We start from the raw sequence: 24,341 nt of genomic DNA on the forward strand, positions 1-24,341 counted from the left end.
TTAAAATGGCTCCAAGAATGGGAAATTTCAGTCAGAATAAAGAATTTTGGATTGTTAAGCTTGTAGTGGACACAGGTCATGGATACAGTTCAGTACATCACAGCCAAAACTCTCTTCACCATTGAGAACATCCACATAGAACACTGCCATTGGAGAGCAGCAAAAATCATCAAGGATTCACAACTTTCTGTTCTCACTGCTGCCATCAGGAGAAAGGTACAAGTGCCACAGGACTCATACTAACAGGCTTGGAACAGTGGCTACACCTCAACCATCAGACTCCTAAACCACAGATTCAATTAAAAGACTCATTTAAGGACTCTTACTTTACACATTATTTACTACTGAATATTTTTTTTTCTCTATCTTGCACAGTTTGTTTACATTTCTCTTTTGATCACAGTTAACAGTTACCAATAAGTGAAAATTCTGCCTGGCCTGCAGGTAAAAAGAATCTCAGGATTGGAAGTAATGTCATGCAAGTACTCTGACAATAAATTTGAACTTTGAAAAGCTTTCATCCAGGTGATCAGGACAAGTTAAGATAGAAATAAGAGAGAGGTTCGGATCCAACCTGCAAAGGGCATGTAGATTTAAAATTTCAGGCAAAAGATACATGGGGGAAATAAGAAGATTAATTTTTATTTGAATGGTAATGAATATTTCAAATTCAGTAATGTAACGTATCAGCAACCAAAATATTCAAAGCCTTATTGGCACTTGAATGAGAAGGGAAGGAGCAGAAGAATTCTTCCAGGAACTCAAAGTCAGTAATGAGCATATGGCCTCCACTTGTAGCATAAAATTCAAAGATTTTTATATTTTTGTCTAGTGACGTGGACATTACTGGATCTAGCATTTATTACCCTTAAATTAAATAGCTTTCTTAGCTATTTCCATTCGGAATTATCCATTTAGCATTGGTCCCGGTATCACATTTAGCCAGACGAGATGAGGAATTGGATTTTTTTTTAATTTAAAAATTGAATTGTTCCCTATTTTCACAAGATAGTGTAAAACTGTTTGTATGCTACCCAGGCAAGTCCACTTTTACTTCAGTCCTCTACAAGTAGTACAAAATATAACAAAGGTGCAAAATATAGTGCTATGGAGTGTTCCATATTTGAAATCCATTCTAGCGTCCGATAACATCTGGAAAGAAAAGGTTGTTGAATCTGATTGTACGTGTTTCCAAACACGCTTATCAACTACCCAACAGGAAAAGAAAGTATGACTGGGGTGGGAAAGGTCCTTTATTGTGTTGGTGCCTGAATTATGAAGATTTTCTCCCCAGAAGGACCTTCATATTCAGATGAGCATTTATAACAATTCAACAGTTGTGTGATCTTCATTATCTGGAGGAATATGTATGTGGGAGAAAGGAGGGGCAATATTTAAAGATGTTTGTGCATTTCAGATTTATTGTCAGAGTACATACATGACATCACATACAACCATGAGATTCTTTCTCCTGTGGGCAAAGCAGAATCAAAACTTACTGGTAATGAAAGAAAACTGTATATAAGTACACGTTACAATAAACGTAAATAGATAAAGAAATGTAAACAAACTGTTTAGATTTAAAAAGAGAATTTTTTAAAAAAAATCAATAAAGTGCAAAAGTACAAGTCTTTAAATGAGTCCCAGATTGAGTGTGTTGTTGAAGGAGTAGCAGCTATTCCTGAACCTGATAGTGCAAGTCTTGTGGCACCTATACCCCTTTTCTGATGACAGCAAATGAGAACTGATTATATGGTGGTTGGTTTGGATCCTTGATGATTGCTGTTCTCCGATGGCAATGTTCCCTTTCAATGTTCTCAATGGTGGGGAGGATTTTGTCTCTGCTGTCCTGGGCTGTGTCCACTACCTTTTGGACCCTCAGGGGCACTGGTGTCCCCATACCAGACCATGATGCACACTTCATGCACATTTTCTGCCAAAAACTAGTAGAAATTTGCAAGGTTTTTTGGTTCAGGAATACCTACTACCCCTCCACCATCCGATGCCTCAACAACAAACTCAATCAGGGGCCCTTTTGCACTTTGTTGATTTTTTTTTTTAATTCTGATGTCATACCAAACCTTGGCAAACTCCTGAGGAAGTAGAGCCATTGACATGCTTTCTTCACGATGCCATTAGTGCGTTGGCTCCAAGAAAGATCCTCCGAGATAGTGATTCCCAAGAATTTAAATTTGCTCCCCCTCTCCACCTCGGATTTTCCCTTCCTGAAGCCAACAATCAGCTCCTTGGTTTTGATGACATTGAGTATAATGTTACTGTTGGTGCACCATTCAGCCAAGTTTTCAAAGTCCCTCCTGCACCTTCCAAAAACCCAACCTATTTCATCCCCTGCACATGGCCTTATCACAACTAATGTTAGTTTTTTTTTAATTCCAGATAAATCTAGTATGGTAGGATTTGTGCTTCAGATCAGAGGCCCAAGCCTCTGGATACCAGCCAGGTAACTTAACCACTGTTTTACGTTTTGTTATCCCGTGCCTACTGCCTCAAACTGAACTTACTCCACTTAACTCATACTTCCAGAAGCCCTGGCAACGTTTCCTCAATAATTCACTGTACAAAATATAAAATTAATATTTTTAAAATCTAATTATAATCATGAAAAACCTTTAAAAACCATTTTTTAATAATTAGTTTCAATGGATTGGTCTGTTCATCAACACTCCCCAAATTCCTACCATTTATTTTCAGTAAACTAATTCATCTCACACTTAACAGAATTAATTCTGCCATTTCCCTGACCGACCTAACAGCTCAAAATTCTCTTACTCTAGAAAACAGGCTTCCACTATTCACCTCTTCACTATCAATAATACCACCAATATTCATATCACTTGCAAACATATTGATCATACTTTCTTCATGAATATCCAAGTTGTCAATGAATTCAACAAACAGCATGGGTTGCAGGCTTCCAATCACTAAAGCAACTCTCCATCATCGCCTTCTGTTGCCTAATATCAAGTCAATCTTGGATACCATTTGGCAACTCGCCTTGGATTCCATGGCCTCTAACCTTTTGGAACAACCTTCCACATCTCAGTTCCTTGTTAAAGGACTTACTGAATTCCACCTAAAACACACAAACTGCAATTCCCTTGTTAATAATATTTAGATGCCACTTTCATAATTTCAATTAGACCAATCAGGACAGGTCTCCCACAAACAAATAAATTCTGATTACCCCTACCCATCTCTGACACGGACAGATACTGAAGCATTTCATTCTTCACCCATTTTTAGGTGAAGAGGTACACAAGTTTGAGATGCAAGGGAGAAGAAACTGATCGACTATATGATGAACTAACTGATCTGTTCCTGGACTCATCATGTATATTCTCTATCCACAGAAAGGCTAATGTTCCTTAGTTCCATGTCATGATTCACATGCACATGCTTGAAGAAAATTATATGTACCAAATTAAAAGCGGTCACATTCTTTGAGTACAGAGAGTTGTTTTTTCCCCTAAAGAAAATTATCTTAATCAATGGATGCAAATAAATACAATGGTGCGAATGAATTCCATACAGGAACCATAACCACCACTCAAATTAATACCAAATGAATCCATTCCTTTATTGGTGTGTATTTCGGATGATGCTCCTTCGTGAGTATAGCGTGAATAAAAGCTCTCACGACTGGAGGGAGAGCAAACACTTTTATTAGCTTGTAACTATGGGTAGGGTTTCTTCAGGTTTAGGCGGGAAATCAGGATTCTAGGTGAGCAGATGGGGGCCAACCATCGGCGCAACACACCACCAGTGAATCCCAGTTCACTGCAGTGAGTAAGCATGGAGTTGACCTGTCCTAGATTTTATGCAAGTTTGAGAACTTTTGAAGATTCAGATCAAGTCCTAAATCTCATTCTTTCCCCGCCAGTCTCCTGTCGCACGACTGCTAAAACGGTCTTAATCGGCTCAAGGAATCAAATGTTTTAATTGTTGCAATTTAAATGATAACTACCAAGAAAATGGTCCTTAATTGGCAGCCCTAACTGTACAGCAGAACAATATGTGTACACTAAATTTCAAAATTTGATTCCATTGAAACAACTCAAGTCGAACTGGTGCAAAATGTGCAGGAAATGGTGCAAATTGCAACAATGTTTAGTTATTCATGGGATATGGGGATTTTCGGCAGTTCATATTGCCCAATCCTATGTACTCTTGAGAAGATGGTGGTGACCTGCAGTCCCTGTGGTGAAGGGGCTGTGGGAAAGGGTGTTTCAGGATGTTGATCCAGCTACAATCAGAGCAGGAGGTAGACACCCAAATCCAGATGGTTTGTAACTCTGAGAGATTGGGAGTGACATGTCTGCATGGAGCTGGGGATCTTTCCTCCCCCTCCCCCCCCACCCCCTTGAGCCCGTAAAAATGGTGGGTGGTGCTGCTGAGGAAGCTTAGACAATGTTTCTTCGTGCCTCTTGCAAACAATAAACTGTGCAGCCAGATTAAGCGAGAGATGGATAATATAAATGCTCAGGTGGAGGATTGGCTAACAATTAGGGAATAAAGACTTACTATTCACAAAATGAAGGCAAGTTTTGAAACCTAAATTGAGCACAAACCAGAAAACTCATCCAGCAATAACATATTTCCCCTTGAGTGTAGCTCTTTGCTAGGAGAATGGAATTCCTGAACTTATTTTCTTGTGAAGTTCTTTGTGAGAGATTTCACAGAGGGACAATTTGTGGAGTCTTACAGCAGACAAACAAGCCCAACTTGTCTATGCCACACAAAATGCCCTTCTGCTTTTGTGCCACTTGCCTGGAATTAGACGTATATCCCACCAATCCCCTCCCATCCAAGTATTTCTTAAAAGGAAGCTAATTTACCTGCTTCTACCCATTTGCCTGGCACTCGTTGCACATGTCCTTCACCCACCGAGTGAAGAACTGTTCCGTCATGGGAGTGGAGTGACGGAACACACTTCCAGTGTGTAACAGAAGAACACAAGAAAATAGGAGCAGCAGTAAGCCTGCCCGGCTACTCACCGCGACCATGGCTGATCTAAGCAACTCTCAGTTGCTCGAACTTTCTATTGTTCATCCATAAAATTGGAGAGGTTCCCTTCTTTCTGAGAGAAGGAATTTCAATGTTCCTCAGCTTACATGACTGGCCTCTTATTTTATAATATTGTCTCTCCCACTAGAGAAAACAGGTCAGCGTCCACCCTGTCAAATTCCTTCAAATCTTATATGTTTTAATTATTCCACAGAACTGCAAGGAACATGGACTGTCTCACCACTCTTGATAGAAGACCCTCTATTCCAGAAATTAACCTGGTGAGTCTCCTTTGGACTACCTCCAAAGCGATTTTTTTTTCCGGACAGCAATCAGAAGTGAGCCCAGATTTCCAGGTTTGGCCACACTAGCAACCTGTACAACTGCAACACAATCTCTCTTTTCTCAAAGTCTAAACCCTATGCCATAAAACCAACATCCTGCTTGCTTCCTTCATTATTTGTTGAAGCTGTCCGCTAGCTTCTTGTGATTCCTGCACCAAAACATTTAGATCCATCTCTCTCCATTTGTGCACCTTTTGATTCCTTTCATTGAGAAGCATGACTCCCACTTAGCCCACATTAAAACCCATTTGTTTGGTTTCCCCCCCCCAAACCCCCACCCAATCTATCCATATCTTGGTGTAGAATCACAATGTCCTCATCATAACATCCCCCCCCCCCCCCACCCATCTTCATATTCTTGGCAAACCTTGAAACCTGACATTTTGTTCTCTTCTCTAGGTCATTCATGCAAATAGTCACAAAAAATTAAGGGAAACAAATACACTGGATAAAATTTTTGTTTTATTAGTGCACGATCTGCCGTACTTAAGTGTGGAAAAACTCAGCAGGTCACACAGCATCCACAGAAAGGTAAATGGTAACCAACCAACAATTCAGGCCCAGGCCTGAAACGTTGGTTACACTGTTTCCTGTGGATGTTGTGTGACCTGTTGAGTTTCTCCAGCACGCATGTGAATTGCACTTGCTCTGAGTATCTGCAGACTTCTTTAACTCTGTGCCTAAGTATGGGTTGACTTATCTGGATAGCACTCAAATCAAAGATTTTTTTAAAAATAACCAGCGATGGAGTGCAAGTGACAACAAAGAGTCCAATTCAGTTTAATAGTGAACTTAAGTTTCCCATCGCGATATGCAAGTCAAAGATGAGCTGACCTGGGAGGAACACGATGCGAGCTGTCCTCCACCAAACTGTTAGCAAAAGGCTAGTGCATTTCGGCCCAATGAGAAGCATTTCAAGTTGAACACAAAACGTTAATAAAAGAAAAAAATGAAATATTATTTGTCTTGGCCAACACAGCAAACAGATGCCTGTGCAATTGGCACATATGTTTGAAAGGAAAGACCGTTTCCATGCTCTGAACATTCACAGCAATTCTCCTTCGAGGTTTCAAGTCAGGTATTCTGCATTGAAAGTTTTTCCCTCCTGCATCACGTGACCCTCTCAAATTTCAACCCATCCTCATCTCGGTTTGTTTTCCACTCCAACAATATACGGCTATTTCTTAATGCCCTCCGATTGTTTGAGGAAGCGAATCGTTACCAGATTCATTTGAAGTGAGTCATAAATTACGGACAATATTTCCCACATGACAAAGGCAAAATTTAAAAAAAACACTAAACCATAAATAGAAATCAGGCTCATTCAATGTTTTCAAAAAAAGTGAATAACAACCAGCTTCAAGGCTGATGGAGAATGTGACTCTACCGCAAAAATAGAGGAGCTTTGAAATTGTTCTAGCTCATTAAATCTGGGAATGTCCCTGTTATTGGACTATTATTAATAATAATAGAATTTGCATTTAATTGGACCCTTCATGATCTTAAGTTGACCTGAAGCATTTTACAGCCAATGTACGTCTTGAAGTACATTCGTTCTGAGGTGCACAACAAAGCTCATAGTTTGCATTTAGCATTCCCCACACAATTTATGTTTTGTTGGTGATACATAAATATGGACAGGATAATAGGTACACTTCCCTACTGTTTTAAAAGGGGTGTTTTAAGCCTACCTTATTTAGCAAATTGGTTTAATCACTCACCAAAATGAAGGCATCTTTGGCAATCGGTTAGCGTAGCAGTTAGCACAATGCTGTTACTGCACCAGCAACCGGGTTTGAATCCGGCACTGTCTGTGAGGAGTTTGTACGTTCTCTCTGCGTCTGCGTGGGTTTGCTCCGGTTTCCTCCCATCCTTCAAAAAATGCATGAGGATGTAGGTCAATTGAATAATCGGGCAGCCTGGCTCATGGGCCAGTAGGGCCTGTTGCTGGGCTGTATGTCTATATTTAAAAAGAAATTCTTGTATCACACAGCCTAGTTACCATGCCTTACGTTGAACTTTAAAAACAAACATGCCTAGATGTTATACATGCTCAGAACTCAGCAAGAGCTCTGTCACAAACCTAAGGAATGCAATTCTTAAGCTGCAACATCTGACCCCACATGGTTCTCCTATTCCTAAATCCTTCATTCCCTCAGGTAGGAGGATTGCTTTATCTGTGACCAAAGCTTTCAGGTCAACCATCCAATTTCCTACCTCACTGCTCATTCCACTTCTGTTCAAGCCCACTCTTTCATGCTCCAATTGCAGGCTCAATTGACCACGCTGACCCTGATCAGTCCTTCCCACTGAATCCGTCCATCCTTTATCACAAGCATTTAAATTTATTTTTTAATTTAGATAAACAGGACAATAACAGGGCATTTTGGCCCACAAGTCCATACTACCCCCCCCCACACCAATTTTCATCCAATTAACCTACAGCTCCGGTAAGCTTCGAATGGTGGGAGGAAAATGAAGCCCCAGGGAAAACACACTCATACACAGAAAAAATGTGCAAACTCCTTACAGTCAGCGCGAGATTCAAACCTCACTCCCACTTGCTGGCGCTGTATAGGCATTGCATTAACCAGTACGCCAACCATCCAGCCCTAAAATAGAATATGAAGTCTGGAACCCCTTCTCTCCCCCCCCCCACCCCCCCCCACCACCCCCCCCCCCGCCGAGAGGCATGGAGGCAGAGTCCTTGGGAATATCTAAGGTGGAGATGAATGGAAAGCAAGAGGGCAAAGGCTTGAAAACAGACATGAAGATTAGCCATGATCTCGTTAAATGGCAGAGCAAGATCAAGGTGCTGAATGACCTACCTGCTCCTTCTGATTGTCCTATAAATCTGCACATCCAGACTTTATTCCTCCTCTGAATCAATGTCGTGGATCCCTTCCCACCTTTGAACGTGTTGGCCCCTGATTTCTGATTCCCCCGCAAACCCATTCAAACAACTACTCGGTGGTTAATCTCTCTCCTTTCTGATCTATACTCTCCATCATTCACCCCTCCACACTTCACCCCAGCTGCAACACTAACCTAATCAGCTTTAAGATCGCTGGTCTCTCCATTTCTGAATTTGGGCTCCATGAGGAGCAGAAGCTGGTACATGTGGCACATTTGCAGAGGTGTGAACATTACATTCGGTAAGTGGCACAACTGAACGTTGCATAGAGCATCAAGGATTGAAGCAGTTAATGGCAACCTGCCACTGTGCCTAAGATTTCTAGACACTAGTATTCCTTCTGTCAATAAAAATATACAGATGCTGTAAATGTGAAATAAAAGTAAAAAATTGCTTGGAGCACTGTTGAAAAAGAAACCCTTCATAAAACATGGAAAACACAGAGCCACTCCTCCCCACCCCCCTTAGTCAATTCTCACCTGTCCTCCTATTCATGTTCAATTATGGCCTTTTGCCTTTAGGCCTGTAGTCCTTGCCCTTTCCTCCCTCCTCCCCCAGCCTTTTAATTCAGGCATCTGTCTGCCTTTTCCTTGATGAAGGACTCAGGCCCAAAACATTGGTTACACATATCGACCTGCTGAGATCCTCCTGCATTCATGTGCATTTTTACTGCAATCACAGCGTCTGCAAACTTTCCTGTTTCACATCAAAACAGGGGACCGGCTTTCTCCCTGCGACCTGAAATGGCTTGCTTGCCATTTATAGCAAATGCTGTTTTAGTTTCAGCTTTTCCTCTGTTGTTCATTTCCTTCACTATTAATTGATCAATTATTTGCATTTGTAAATTCCTCAAAGTGAAAACATTGTGATTGCTTTTATTTCAGTGTTCAAAGTTTACCATTTCGGTTCCAGTTAAAAGTGTAGAAAGTTACAGTTGTGGAGTTGGATGCAATGGTTGTTCTTTTGGCTCCATAAACCAGATTTACTCTCGCAGAATAGCTACCATGGGTAGAAATGGTGAGTAAATGGCCAGGTGGCACGGTTAGTGCAGTGGCTGGCTATCACAATGTTATTACAATCCCGCTGACCCAGATTGAAATCCGGTGCTGTCTATAAGGAGTTTGCACATTCTCTGTATCACACTTCTAAATATATGGAGTTTGTAGGTTGATTGGTGTATATGGGCTGATGGACCCAACCCCAACCAACAAATTTTCCCCTGCAACCATGTCTGCCTGTCCCGCATAGAACTTGTCAGCCACAAACGAGCCTGCAGCTGACGTGGACATTTACCCCTCCATAAATCTTCGTCCGCGAAGCCAAGCCAAAGAAGATGGGCTCATGGACCAGAAGGGTCTGTTACCGTGCTGTATCTCTAAATTCATACATTTTGAAAAACATATTTCGGTTCTGAACCCTTTACCGGTTTGTAAAAGTAGTTTACGATACATGTCAAGCAAGGTAACAACACTAATTATCATAGTTTAGCTGTAATTTTGAACAAAAAGAGTCCTTGGTATATATGGTTCAATTAATGAAGGGCAGCTCTGATAGTCCCATTACATTAATTGTATGAAGGCTGAACAACTGATCTGGAGGCATAGGTTCAAATCCTATTGCAAATTTTCAATTAATTAAAGACAATTGAACTTTAAACATTAGTACCAGTGATAAGATAAACCAGATATGACGATCAGACAGCGGAAATCAAGTTCGCTGGCAAAAGGTGATCCACACGATTAGCCATCTTCGCAGTAAGGGTCGTGTGTGAGAGACCGGTTTTGCTCTGTGATCAGTGATTATTCTGTAGCTGTCTAAAAGGTATGCCCAGTGATCACCCCAAGGGCTAATGACAGCCACATCATCCAGTTTCAAAACAGACTGTTAACCAATCTGGTTTCCAGTGCAGAGTTCTTGTTTTGGATGAGCTTGTTTCCCTTTGCTTATTTTTAATGCAATTCCAGTATTGCAATGGCTCCATGCTTTTGTTGACACAGATGGCCGCTCCTGCATCCATGTGTGTTACTTCATCTCATGCTGTGCACAGATAAAGCCCAGCTGTACACTTACCAACTAATAAGTATCGATCAATCCATCTTGAATAATCTAGGCCTATGGACGACTGAAGAAATGTTGTTCATCAGCAATAGTAACTGACAGCTCAGTGCAGGAATTAATTCACAAAGGAGAACACCAGTGGGTTACAGTGGCACTCTCAGGTAAATGCCTCAATGTCAGTACCTTAGAATGCGGTGCCAATATTGGCATGATCCTACCTTATTCACCAACGTCAGAACATTAATCGATGGAATCTAATCAATTAACCCAATAAATGAGAATGCCATTGTACGAAGTTATAAATTTTAATGCAAAACTATTGTGACCTTAAAACTTCCACCAACTCCCTCAGTGGCGATCTCCATCCAACTTCAGTAATATTTGACTTATGAGGTAGATATTTTCCAGTATACCAAATTGTTAAGCACATATAAAACACAAGCAAGCCTATTCATGAAGAACAACCGGACATTGTCTGAATAAAGGTATACTCTTATGGAATAACATAATTTTAAGGAACATTGGATACAAAATCTCCATCACTAACTAATTCTTAGGCTGAAACTTCTGAATTGTTTTCATAAAAAAAGCTAAATATAATTTTACAAGTGATCAGCAAAAACTGAACCAACTCAGGGTTGGTCAAACTATTTCCCATGTCCATAATAAAGTTATTAATTGTGATACATTTTCTGTGAATCCTTCACCTCCCTATTTTAACACACACGCAATTGAATAAGCTCCATGAACTGTGAATAGTTTTATATTATTCATTCCCTCCCTTAACTTTCCCAGTCAATGAAAATGTTTTCAAGTCACAAATTGTAGACCTTTCAAATACATGAATTAAACTCTAAATTGTCTCTAATATTTTAGTCCAAATTTTAACTCTTTGTGCCTGTTACAAAAAAAGGCAACCTATTTTTTTTTTAAATTTAAATTAAATTTAGACATACAGCGTGGGAACATACCCTTTTGACCCAGAAGCCAGATAGGTTTGCTCCTAATGTTCAAAATGTGAGTGCCCAGAGAAAATCCACACAGACACACGGAGGACGTACAAAGCCCTTACAGACAGCGCTGGATTCATTGGGGCTGTAACAGCGTGGCGCTAACCGCTGCACTAACCCTGCCACCTTTTTTCCCCCCAAAGTCCGTTTAAAAGAAGTTGGGAGCCAGCTCTTCTTCCCCTGCAGCCTAGGTCCACGTTAGGGGTGCAGAAGTGTGCGCAGCCACCATGGTGTGTGTGCCTGGAAGGGCTGACACTCTTCTCTGAACTAATGCACCAAATGATCAGGAGATGTGCAAATATGGATGAGGCCCAACAAGAATCTCAAACGTTCTGTTTTAAATTCAGTTGATAATCCAATGATTCTCACACCAACAGCTATTTCCGTGGCCCACCAAAGAAATAAAAAAGGGAGCTTTGACTTTAGCACAGGGATTAGACTCTTAATGAAATTGCAACAATAAGGACAAAAGGCACAGGCAGGCATGAAAGGATTGTCTGGATACAGATCTGTGGCACTGTCTCAGAATATTTTACGTGCTGACGAAATCCAGAGAGAATTCCAGTGAACAGAAAAAAAAGCCTACAATTTCATTCGGTAAGTTCAAGCTCATTTTCTGAAAATGTGAAAGTTCATAAAGATGCAACATATTTCAATCTAATTCAACATGATTCTGGTCGTTCCTTTTTATTTCATCTTAGATCTTAAGACTAGCATGACAATTTTTAGCATACAAAATAATTTATACCAATTAATCTCACATGCATGTTGCTTCTGGTTCAGTCCCTCTGGGTTCCCTCTTTTTTTGCTCTATGCCTGTCCCACATTCTTCACACGAGCTCCAAATCTCAATGTTGCAAAAAATTGTACATAATGTACATTATAAATACTTGATTGGACAACAGCACCAAAGGGCCAAAACCAAGCATCAGCAGATTAAGAGTTTTGGATTACTGATCTCCATAGGATGGATGTTTACAATACAACCCAGAAGACCAAAAAAAAGGGTCACTGACCATTCTCTTCAATACACTCAACATTGTGCAGTCGTTCAACATTTTAAAAGTAGTAAAATATTCCTGGGGTTCCTCGCAGGATTTTACTAGGATGTTGCCTGACTTAGAGGGTACAGGGTGTGGGGAGACGTTGGACAAACTTGGGTTGTTTGCGTTGGAACTTTGAAGGTGAAGGGTGACCTGAGAGAAGTTATTAAATTATGAGGCATTGATTGGGAAGAGAGCCCCAATGTTTCTCACTGGGTAGAAGCTTCACCTACGAGAGGGCATGCTTAAGATGTGGGGGGGTAGAAGTTGAGAGTTTAAGGGAGAGAGATGGAAAAAATGCTTTCACATAGAGGTGCCTTGAATGGGCTGCCAAATGTAGTGATTGAAGCAGATACGCCAGCAGTATTTAAGGGCAGCGTATCAGTTAGAGTGATGCCATGACAAAGCTGACGACCCAGGTGCTTTCTCCTGGTGTCTGGGTTTTCCCTGGGTGTTCAGGTTTCCTCCAACCCTCCAAATTGCAGGTTGATTTGGGTGTAATTGAATAGCCCTCTGCCAGTGGGCTGATATCGCCTCAAACCGTGCATCTTGGCGCCTCACAGTTCGGCGGGCAGCAACCTCCTTTGAAGAAGACTGCAGAGCCCACCTCACTGACAAAAGACAAAGGAGGAAAAACCCAACACCCAACCCCAACCAACCAATTTTCCCCTGCAACCGCTGCAACCGTGTCTGCCTGTCCCGCATCGGACTTGTCAGCCACAAACGAGCCTGCAGCTGACGTGGACATTTACCCCTCCATAAATCTTCGTCCACGAAGCCAAGCCAAAGAAAGAAAGAATTGAATAGCACGGCAAGCCAGAATTGGCTTCTACCATGTTGCAAATGAAATTTAAATTTTAAAACAAGAATGGGCATGATAACTTGGTGGGCTTCTCAATTGGGGATCTATATAACCCAGCTCGCAATGGGATGATGGGTTACCAGACAAGATGCAATTAGGATGGGGAAGCAGAGCGTGGACGAGTTCTAATTTTAGTGTAAAGCAGGAGGGGAGATTTGGAACAGCCAGCATTCAAAGGCATGGTGATGACCAAGGCATGGTTCACAGTCTAGCAGCAAGTGAAGTGACACCAGATCAGGTGAGATGTGTTACAGAGGCAGAAACAGGTCCTGCAAGTGATGCAATGGAAATGTCGTCAGAAGCTCAAGTTAACACCAAATTGTTTCAAACAGAGAGAATTTTCAATTTTGTTTTGACATACAGTACAGTAACAGGCCTTTCAGGCACACGAGCCTATGGCACCCAATTACAATTAAAAAAAACCCGCTATTCAGCACTCCGGGGATTGGTAGATGCCGGATAAGTGAATTTCTGGTTGCTTGAAATTGAGTGTTGCGTGATTGGTGAACTAACCGCAAGGGGTGCCAATTTTAAACCGTATTTTTCACCCGTTCCTTGAAGCTGCCGGTTGCTCAAATCCCAGATAATGGGGATCTACAACCCCCGTAAGTTTTGAGAGATTAGAAGTAAACCAGAGCGTCCAGAGGAAACCCACACAGGCACAGGAAGGACGTACAAACTCCTTGCAGACAGCCGAGGATTCAAACCTGAGTCACTGGTGCTGTAACAATGTTGCACTGACAGTGCCACGGTTAAGAATTGTGGAGTTGGAATTTGAGCCAGAATTGAACAAATTGGTTTCTGTCTTTGCAAAGGATCACTGAAGATGATTTCTGCTGTGCATTAATTCATTGAAGAGTGGAAGGGGTGAGACAGGTACTAGGAGAGCTTTCCAAACTTCACTGGTATCAAGCTCCCACTCCCAGAACCCTCAGCCAACCTTTGACTGGAGTTGGAAATGGTCTCCTGTCACATTCAGAGAGGTATTTTCACATTTCTAAATACCTCTAATACACTGAAACACAAAGTCCAGTAAAAGTGATGCAAATAACTTTTAAACAAGAATCACCTGAGAAGTAAAGATGTATTTAAAACATCTTACAATGTTGACTCATCACTGAAAACATTATTTGAATCTTTGCTTCCCCATTCTCTCAGCCAAGAATCTCCAGTGAAATGAAAAGGATCTCCAACCCCATGCTCCACTTGGCAGACTCTGATCAGGGAAATATTTCCTACCTGAGCAATTCTGGCACACTGGACTCCAAGCAGAATCCTACCTGATATGTCACTCACTCTAATATTCTCATACTGGACATGGAGTGGCAAGGGCTTCAGTCACCACCTTCCAAACTTGTAGGCAATGTTTAAGGAGAAACATGAGTGATATAGTGCAAGGGAATCTTTTGAAGTCTTGGACAATGAAGATAATGACATGGGCCCAATTACATTTATTACACATGATTAGAGCATATCTTTGAAAATAAATTTAATTTGTTATGTAAATCAGTAAATTCAGAATCTAAAAACAATGCTGGAGAAACTCAGTGGGTCAAATCCCAAATTGTTGACAACATACCTTCAAAAGGTGTACTGTTCGACTCGCTGAGTTTCTCCAGCATTGTGTTTTTACTCTGCAGACACGTGATTGAAGTTCTGAATCTGCAGCGACTCAAACATATGTGCATGGAAAAAGGCTGAATGTCCTTGGTTGCAAAGTACCTCAAATAATTGAATGGTAGATTTTCAACCTGATTTAAATGGCAGCTCGATTCCCAGAAAGGATTTAATATAGCCACCAGGTTCTGCACTGAGAATTGAACTGGTTGAGACCAAAACACTTTCCACACTGTGAGTGACAGAGCAAAAGCTGTTCATGAAGCAAAAGCTGCCCATCTTCATGAAATAAACTGGGAATTTTCAACTTAATTGACCTTAAATAATGGTGATTGCAGATCTTGTGATTACGCACCCTGCCTGATTTTCCAGCACACTACTTATTCCTTTCTAATAATTTCAACGGAGCAGAATGAACTGGAGGTCAAAGGTCAGCTGGAGACACAGAATCTGAAGCTCCGCACAATCTGCTGGAGGAACTCAATGGGTTGAGCAGTGTCCGTAGGGGGAAAGAAAAATGGTTGACACTTTGAGCAGAAACCCTTCCCAATACGTCTCAAAGCTTTTGGCCTGAAACATTGACCACGCTTTATTTCCAACCTCCTCTTCTCTTCCCACCAACCGCCCCCCACCCCCCCAACCTCACCACCCTGGCATTGCTCAACCCACTGAGTTTCTCCAGCAGATTGGGTTTAGGAAAGGACAACTGGCAGCTAATGCTCCCAAACATGTTTAATGACAATGAGTTTATTGTCGTAAACATTGTAGAATGTACAGATGTATCAAAATTCTTACTTTTGCAGTCAACTAGATGTTTTGTAATAAAAACAAGTACAATGGTATACATAATTGAATTTAAAAAGACAATAATACAAAAGACAGAAAGATGATTTTAATTCATAGAGGCCATTCTATTCAACTCGTGTACATTTGTAAAATCACAAAACTCAATAGGTCAAACATCATACTTTATATAGCAAAGATAAAGATACATAACCAACGTTTCGGGCCTGAGCCCTTCATTAAGGTGTAAGCAAAATGCAGACAGGCACCTGAATAAAGTGGTGGGAGGAGGGGCAGTGGATAGAGTCCAGGTAAGAGGTAATAGGTGGATAAGCAAGGGGTGGGGATGCTTCTGTGAATGGGGGGGGGGGAAAAGAGTTGGAGAAAAGGAGACAGAGGGACAGGGAGTGGTCTAGCAGAAACTGTAGAAATTGCCATCCAGTTGGAGAGGGCCCAGATGGAATGTAATGAGTTGCTCCTCCAATTTACGGGTGGCCTTGGATTGGCAGTGTGTGAGGCCATGGACAGACATGTCGGCATGGGAGTCGGGCACAGAATTGTAAATTTGTTTTTGTTCTCCCATGCTTAACTCACCTTGGCTTACCCATTTTCAACTACACTCTCCTATCCGAACCTCATTTACAGCAAATCCTTTGTTCCATACGTTTATTATCTGCTTGATTTTATTACCATGCCTGTTAACTTTCTTGTTTTTCTTCCTTCTTTCTGCAATCTCATTCTTTTTCCCGCCCCCCATTTTCCTTTACCTCGGATACTGTGGTCAATAGTTCCAATAACCCAATGTAGCAGCGCACCTGATTCTAACATACAGACATATAAATTGAGAAGGAGAAAGCCACTCAGTCAAGGTTTCTCTACCCTTTATTAAGATTAAGGACAAAATAATTGTAATCTCAACTCTGCATTCCAGTCTAAGCCCATTAACCCTTCACCTCCCACTCATCAAGAAGCTATCTGGCTTTTCAAAGGCTCTGCTTCCACTGCCTTCTGGCATGGCACAATTGGCGTAGCGGTTAGTGCAATGCTTTTACAGCGCCAGCAATCAGGACCAGGGTTCGAATCCTGTGCTGTCTGTAAGGAGTTCTCCCTGTGTCTCCATGGTTTTCCCCGGGGGTTCTGGTTTCCTCCCACCATTCTAAACGAACTGGGGGTGTAGGTTGATTGGATTGCACGGATTCATGGGCCAGAATGGCCTGTTACCGTGCTGTAGGTCTAAATTTTTTTTTTAAAGCACTCAGACTCTGACCACCCCCCCCCAACAGAAATGTAATCGCCTCATTCTATCTCAAATGGACAATGCCTTATTTCTAGAGTCAGCGACTCACAATTCTAGGTTCCCCTGAAGGAGAGGCACTCCACAAGGCTTCTTAGGATCAGATACATTTCAATCAAGTCCCCTCTTACTCCTCTGAACTCCAGAGGATACAAATCTATCCTGTTCAACCTCCTGCCCCTTCCAGGTGTTGGTTTAATAAACTTCACTGAACTGCTTCCAACACTCTTACGTCTTTCCTTAAATAGATATGAGTACTGTACACAGTGTCCAGATGTGGTCCAACTAATGCGCTACAAACCTGAAACATACCACAATCCTTCATCTGTATTCAAATCCCCCAGCAATAAACAATAAACTGATTCTCCTGTTTGATTTCTATTATAACCGTTTATCAACTCTAATCCCGCTTTTATCCTCCTGGCTTGGTGTATTTTATTCTCTCTGCAGATCAGTCCCTGCACATTCTAGAGGAGATCAAGCTCGTTTCTCCCTTGATTGCCAATGGGCCATATATTTTCCAAAGTGCGCTCCCAACATTCCACACAAGTAAACTAATTTTGTAACATGTCAAAATATTTCAATGTTCATGACAGACATTTCCTTAATTACATTCCAACAAAGTTCAGGGTCAAAGTTCAGAACCAGTGATTTTGAAGTTTAGAGAACTGGAGAAATAAACAGCTTTTGATCCATCCCATCAAAATTGGACAAAATGGATATTTCATTAATATTTTGCCTAGGTTAGCCTAAAACCCATAGGCACAAATACTTAACTTTCCAAACAACTCCCCCAGCCAGATCCGATTTCACTATTTCCATCAGTCCTTCACCTGTTCCCGTTCTCACTTTTCTCTCAAACTTACTCCTGCCCACCGTGGTCTCCTCTCCTAACTGCCCCTCCACCTCTTCCATCTTCCTTTGTCCTGCATCCCATCATCTCTCAGTCAGCCTCATTCCCTCCCCCCCACCTTTTAATGTTTGCCATTTCCCCTTCCCACTCGAGTCTCAGGAAAGGGACCCAACCTGAAATGCTGACTGACCATTGTTGCCCCACGGATGCTTCCTGACTGGCTGAGTAACCTTCAGCTTCTCATTGTTTGCTCGAGGTTCCAGCCTCTATACTTCTCGTGTTTCATTAATCTTCCTTCACAGTGCTTGATCCATAGTCTTGGAGATTCCGAGTCCAATTCTCATGCAGGTATTTGATGTGGGTTCCCACCTTTAACATATTTTATGAGCTGAGCTCAAGACCCCCCATTACCTTTACATTTTAAATTTAAATTTTTTAAATTAAACTCGGACTCGGCATGGTAACAGGCCCTTTCAGCCCGCAAACCCAAGCAGCCCAATTACATTCAATTAACCGATAACCTTTTTTGAAGGAAACCCATGAAGACAGGGGGGAGAATGCACAAACTCCATCCAGGCAGCACGTTCAAACTCGGGCCACTGGCACGGTAACAGCATGGTGCTAATGCTGTGCTATCCATGCCGCCCTTTTGACTAAAGTTCTTCTTTCACCAGTCTTGTAAATTAAGAGTTTTTGGCCATTTTAAATTGGTGAATATTCAATAAGAAATGTGGAGTTTTTTTGATGATGTATTTATTTTGTAAAAATGCATAGTTTTAATAAACAGAATTGGGAAGAGTGCCAGCAATAAAACCATTTTTGACCACAGCATCTAAACTTTCTTGGCCATGACCCTAAAAGTAGAAAGGAGCTCGGATGAATTTGCTATGGGTCAGAAAGCAAACACTTTATTTTCTTTCTGTTCTCTCTGCATTGCACAGTTTACATTGGTCATCTGTTTACATGTTTATGCTGTGTACAGTTTATTTTTTGCCCTACCAATTAGTGGTAATCCTGCTGTGCCTGCAGTAAAGAGGAATCTCAGGATTGTATGTTTTGTCACGCATGTACTCCGATAACAAATCTGAATTTTTGTTCAGATAACAGTTGGAGCCTTCTTCGATGTTTCTGCCAAAAGCTCACATTGGGCTTCCTGGACTTTGCTGCAGTTTTAGCACTCACTGCGAAACCATACAGGGAACCAAAGAGACCATTAAAAAAACCAATCACACCAAATTCAAAGACCCCCCTCCATGGAATGACAGCAGTTGATACAGTGAGGCTGCAAGCCAACTTCCCAGGTTAATCTGTGATGCTGTTTAGTGCACACTCCATGCACAAGAGAATTCTCCACATCTATCACTATCATTGTGGATGCTGGATTGTGGTTAAATTCCATTAGGGGTCATGGGAAATAAGGATGATTTGGTTGGATTGGAACTCAGAATTGCATACAATTTGGAGCAGATAACAGCCTACTTATCTGGCCTATTCTGGTGTTTATGGTAGAACCATACAACACAGAAACAGGCCCTTTGGCCCAACTAGTCTGTGCCAGGCTATTATTCTGCCCAATCCCATTGACCTGCATATGGACCATAGTCCTCCATACCTCTCCCACTCCCTGTACCCATCTTGAATGTCACTTCAACTGGAAGCTCATTCCAGTCTCACCACTTTCCCCAAGTGTTCCCTTTAAACATTTCACTCTTAACCTAGGCTCTCTCGTTCTTGTCTCATTTAACCTCCATGAAAAACATCTGCTTGCATTTACCCTATCTATACCCATCATAATTTTGTATACCATTATCAAATCTCCCCTTATTCTTCTATGCTTCAGGGAAGAATGTCCCTGTTTAACCTTTCCTTGTAACTCAGTTTCTCGAGTCCTGGCAACATCCTTATAAATCTTCTTTGTACTCTTTCAATGTAATTGACATCTTTATTGTAGCTAGGTGACCAAAACTGCACATAGTACTTCAAATTTGGCCTCACCAATGTCTTATACAACATCACAACTCCTGCACTCAATATTTATGAAGGTCTACATGAATTTCCCTGATCAACATACACTTAACTAACTTCCCTTTACATGATGACAAATTTTCGATTCTGACCCCTTTGATTAAAGATAGAAGTTGCAAGATACAAATGATGACATGATTTTGAATATTAAACGGTCTGTTTCCAATAAATGTGCAGATTTGCATCTACTCAGAAATTACCACATATAACACCCAATGGAAACATAACATAATCTAAACCAGATCCCTGCCACCCTATCAAAAATTAATTTCCATTTCCAATACATCTTGCTTCCAAATACTCAGGCTTTGAGGAACATTCTGTTCAGCAATATTTCCTAAGACACCAACTTACATGACCATTTCACACTGAAAAAATATCCTGGAACAATGGAGGTGAGGACTGTCCACAGCAATTTTTAAATCAACTCAAAATGCAAGTCGTTGGCAAACAAATTGAAACACTTTAGCCGAAAACCTACAAGAAAGGCTGATTTGCAGCAAACCCATTCATACTTTTCTGTGGTATTTTACAGCCAATTAAATACTTCTGACCTACTGTTACTACCAGTACTGTAGAAACCCAGCAGTTATCGTGAAAACAATAAGCTCTCATAAAGACTAAAAATCAAATTACTTAATTTTGAGGTGCTTAGTGAGTGATAACTTTTGCACTGGTGACCAGGGATAACAATTTCTGTGCTTTGTGAAACTGTGCAATCAAGTATTTTAGGTGCAAGAGAGATGAAAAGCAGCTTTGATTTAGTTTCATCAGAAAGATCCATGGAGAGTACTCTAAAGCCTCTGGGACCTTATGATTAATCCAGACTTTAGACAGGAGCTGCAGGGAAGGGAATAGTGGGCTTGGGAAGATTTCAGGCAGGAAATTTGAAAGGTTTCCCAGACAGAAAACTTAACCACAGGATAACTTTTATGTCCTTTCTCTAAGTTTCCCTCTGACTGGTCAGTTGTATTTACAGGTTACTCGTCTGTTCGCTTGTAAACATCTAAAGGGTGTGGTGGGCAAGGGGAAGGAGGCAGGAAGGTGAGATGTCTGGGAATGGGACGAGGGCTCAGTCAGACTGCAGGGACTTCAGGCAGGACAGGGTGGGTTAGAGAACACAGGACAGAATGAGCAGATCAGGGCATTGAGAGAGTGAGAGGTCAAGGTGGGGAGAAGGAAGAGATGGCACGTCGAGGGAGTCAGAGACGAGATGGGGAAGAGGAGATTGCGAGTTGAGCAAGTAGATTGAGGTTGGAGGGGGCAGAATTGGGTGTTGAGAGTAAGATATCAATGTGGGGAAAAGGGATGAGGAGAAATTATTTCAGCCAGAGAGTGGTGAATCTGTCGAATTCATTGCTATAGACAGTTGTGGAGGCCAAGTCATTGGGTAAACTTAAAGCTGTTGACAGGTTCTTGTTTCATAAGGGTGTAAAGATTATGGGGAGAAGGCAGGAGAATGGAGAATACATCAGACATAATTTGAATGGCAGAATAGATGCAATAAACTGAATGGCCCAGTTCTGCTCCTACATTGTTTTGGAGTTGGAGCTGGAGGTGGGGAGTAGTTGGGGCTTGTGGATTGAATAAGTCAAAGAACAGGGATGGAGGAGTTGGAGAGTACAAAGTCAGAGAGGAGAGGAGAGGTCAGGCATGGGATTGGCATAGGATATCGGTGGCCTTTGTGAGGGTATAAAGAGGCTTCCTGTTTGGCTGAGATTAAACTTTCCAGAGCCTCTCAGCTTATCAGTAGCACTGTATACACAGAGCCAGTTTTCTGTGTCTCAGGCATGCATGCCAGGTCTTGCATAAATAATTCTTCTTTCAAGCATTGTATCTCAGGCATAATCCACTGCCACCTTCATGTGGTTTACATTATTTGTTTAACCCTGGTTCTCCTGGAAAGCATACTCACCCTCAACTCAAATTCATATATTATTTTGATATAATTTTTGACATCAATTACAACAAATGACTGAATAATTAAAACAGTTCTGAGCAAAATCACACCTGAATTCTCAATACATGGTGATGGCCAGTGGTCTCCAGTGCTGTACACACAATTCATTGGGAATGTAAAACTTGTTCCAAGTTACTTCATACTTGGCCCCGGGCCATAAACCACCTCAAGGAATTAATAGATTTCATTTGAACAGCCATTTATGCCCTTTAAAACTAAATGAATTAAATTCTACATGCATTGCTTTTGTAACAGGTACTAACTCCCCATTAATTATTTGCACCACAAAAATCTTAGGGTTCCTGCTTTCTGTGTGCTTCTTCTGAAAGTTGAAAGGACGTATTTTGATTGAGGGAAGAAGTGCAACCCCTAATTTTCCATCCAGGCATCAACATAGACTTCTCTGGTTTCTGCTAGCCCACTCCCTTTTTTCCCTCCTTTCCCCATCTGCGTCTTCATTCCTTCAGCTTTCCACCCCCTTCCCTCTTCTTTCACAGAGCCATTCGACCCCCTACCCCCAGTTTGGTGGTGCTTATCCACCTACCGCCTCCTGCCTATCGGATTGTGCCCCTTCCCCCTACTATTTTTTTCAGGTGCCTGCCCACATTTTGTCATACTTTGATGAAGGGCTCAAGTCTGAAACATTGGTTATCCATCTTTACCTTTCCTATATAAAGAACACTGGTTGATCTGCCAGGTTTCTCCAGCTTTGTGTGTTTTTTTTTTGAGAACAAAGAACATTTATTTTACAACAATGCAAAGTTGGGTGCTTCCCCTTACCCTGGGAATACACCCAGCTTTGTGTTTTTTTTACAAACACATGCAAACAACTTTCTAGACTTTGACAACCTGATAATGGCATCTAAAGATCTGAAAAGGCGAAGAGAACAGGCCATCCTGGTCTACATTAAAGGTTTCACTTGCCAGACATGTCCATTTTCTATTGTAACCCCATATCACATTGCTCCATATGCATTTGATACAGTTCTTTCATTTCACTGGATAATCACCATAACACTACCCGGTATTAGACTAATGGAATGTATTTTGCATTCAGTTATTTATGAATGGCATGAAACGTTTTATAATTTTAATTATCCTAAAAAAAACTTTAAATAAGTTAGAGGCTTTGCATAAAGTTGGATTTCTGTAAGTCATCTGTAACCCAAGGAGTCCTCATATAATTCAAATGTTCCATTTCCCTAACTGTTCCCGGCGCTTGCGGTGGTTCTCAACCTTTTTTTCCCCCACTCACATACCTCTTTAAATAATCCCTATGCCATTGGTGCTCTGATGAGCAAGGGATAACTTAACGTGGTATGTGGGTGGAAAGAAAAAGTTGGAAAACAACTATTTTAATTGTCCCTAATTGACTCATCATGTGCATGGTTTCATAACTCCAAAGGAAATGGGCTAATAACAATTTTTCTCAAGCAAAATATTTCAGTAGCAATTGGGTCTCGAGCAGTGATTTTCAACCTTCCTTTCCCACTCGCAGACCACCTTAAGCAATCCCTTACCAATCACAGAGCACCGCTGGCTTAGGGATTACTTAGAGTATGTGAGTGGGAAGAAAAAAGGTTGAGAACCACTGGCTTAAAGCTTCACTACACCTAATCTGGCAATGAGACTGCTATTTCCACAATAAAATGCATGGTCTTGTGTGAAAGAATTTCGGCCATGGTCGTCTCAGGTTCCAATGAATTATCTTAACCTGGAAATCAACTTGGATCAAAAATATCTCCAGCCATAACAAAAATCTCGCTATCTGCCCTCATTCAGAGTGATAACCCTCACAATGCTGGTTAAGATGTCCCATGATATGGAATCATGCAGTCAGCCTCTGTCCAGTCCTCAGAAGTTAGTTATTTCATGAAAAAATGTTTAAATATTACTCTGCAAACAATACATTGCATGTTCAAATTGAAACAAACCATCTTTTAAACACTAAATTGATAAGTAACTTTTTGAAGGACAGTTAATCCACATTTAACTGGCATTTCACAGACAGATTTGGAGGGTAAAATCACGAGGACAGGTGCATCAGCTTAACTCATTAATGCTGATGGAGGCCAATCTACGCTAACTTCCTTTGACTTGTATCCCTCCAATCCATGTATCCATCCAAAGTATTTTGAATGTTGAATTTGTACCTGACCATCACCTCCTCAAGCAGCTTGCTTCACATTCCCAACACACATTAAAACTCCGATCTCCTTTAAATATTTCCCAACTCACCTTTATCACATGCCCTCTAATTTTAGACTCCCCTTCCCCGCGGAAAAATATTATGACTATCTGCTCAATCTATGCCCCTCATCATTATACAAGGTCACTTGCTTCACTTCAAGAAAAACAAAACCAGCCAATCCAGTCTTTCCTTACAACTCAAGCCCTCCAGTCTAGGCAACATTCTTGTGAATCTTTGCTGCACCCTCTCCACTTCATCACATTCTCTTATAACACAGTGACCAGAACTCTCACAATGCACTAACTGTGGCCTAACTGACAACATATCTGAATTCCTATACTCTGTGCCTCACCAAACCATGT

The 24,341-nt window shown here is 41.3% G+C and overlaps 1 protein-coding gene across 3 annotated transcripts in view; it reads right to left on the reverse strand.

Moving 5' to 3' along the window:
* Window positions 1–24,341, reverse strand: part of afap1l2 (actin filament associated protein 1-like 2) — a 194,351-nt gene that overhangs the window by 131,105 nt on the left and 38,905 nt on the right. The window contains exon 1 of one of the 3 annotated variants that reach the window (XM_069899996.1): window positions 12,113–12,183. The exons of the other annotated variants lie outside the window; for them this stretch is intronic. The gene's annotated coding sequence lies outside the window, so the exon portion shown is untranslated. Of the gene's footprint in view, window positions 1–12,112; window positions 12,184–24,341 lie in introns of those variants that run through there. 3 annotated transcript variants of the gene reach the window in all.

Source organism: Narcine bancroftii, chromosome 10, assembly GCF_036971445.1.
Source record: "Narcine bancroftii isolate sNarBan1 chromosome 10, sNarBan1.hap1, whole genome shotgun sequence".
In the NCBI taxonomy this organism is placed as follows: Eukaryota; Metazoa; Chordata; class Chondrichthyes; order Torpediniformes; family Narcinidae; genus Narcine; species Narcine bancroftii.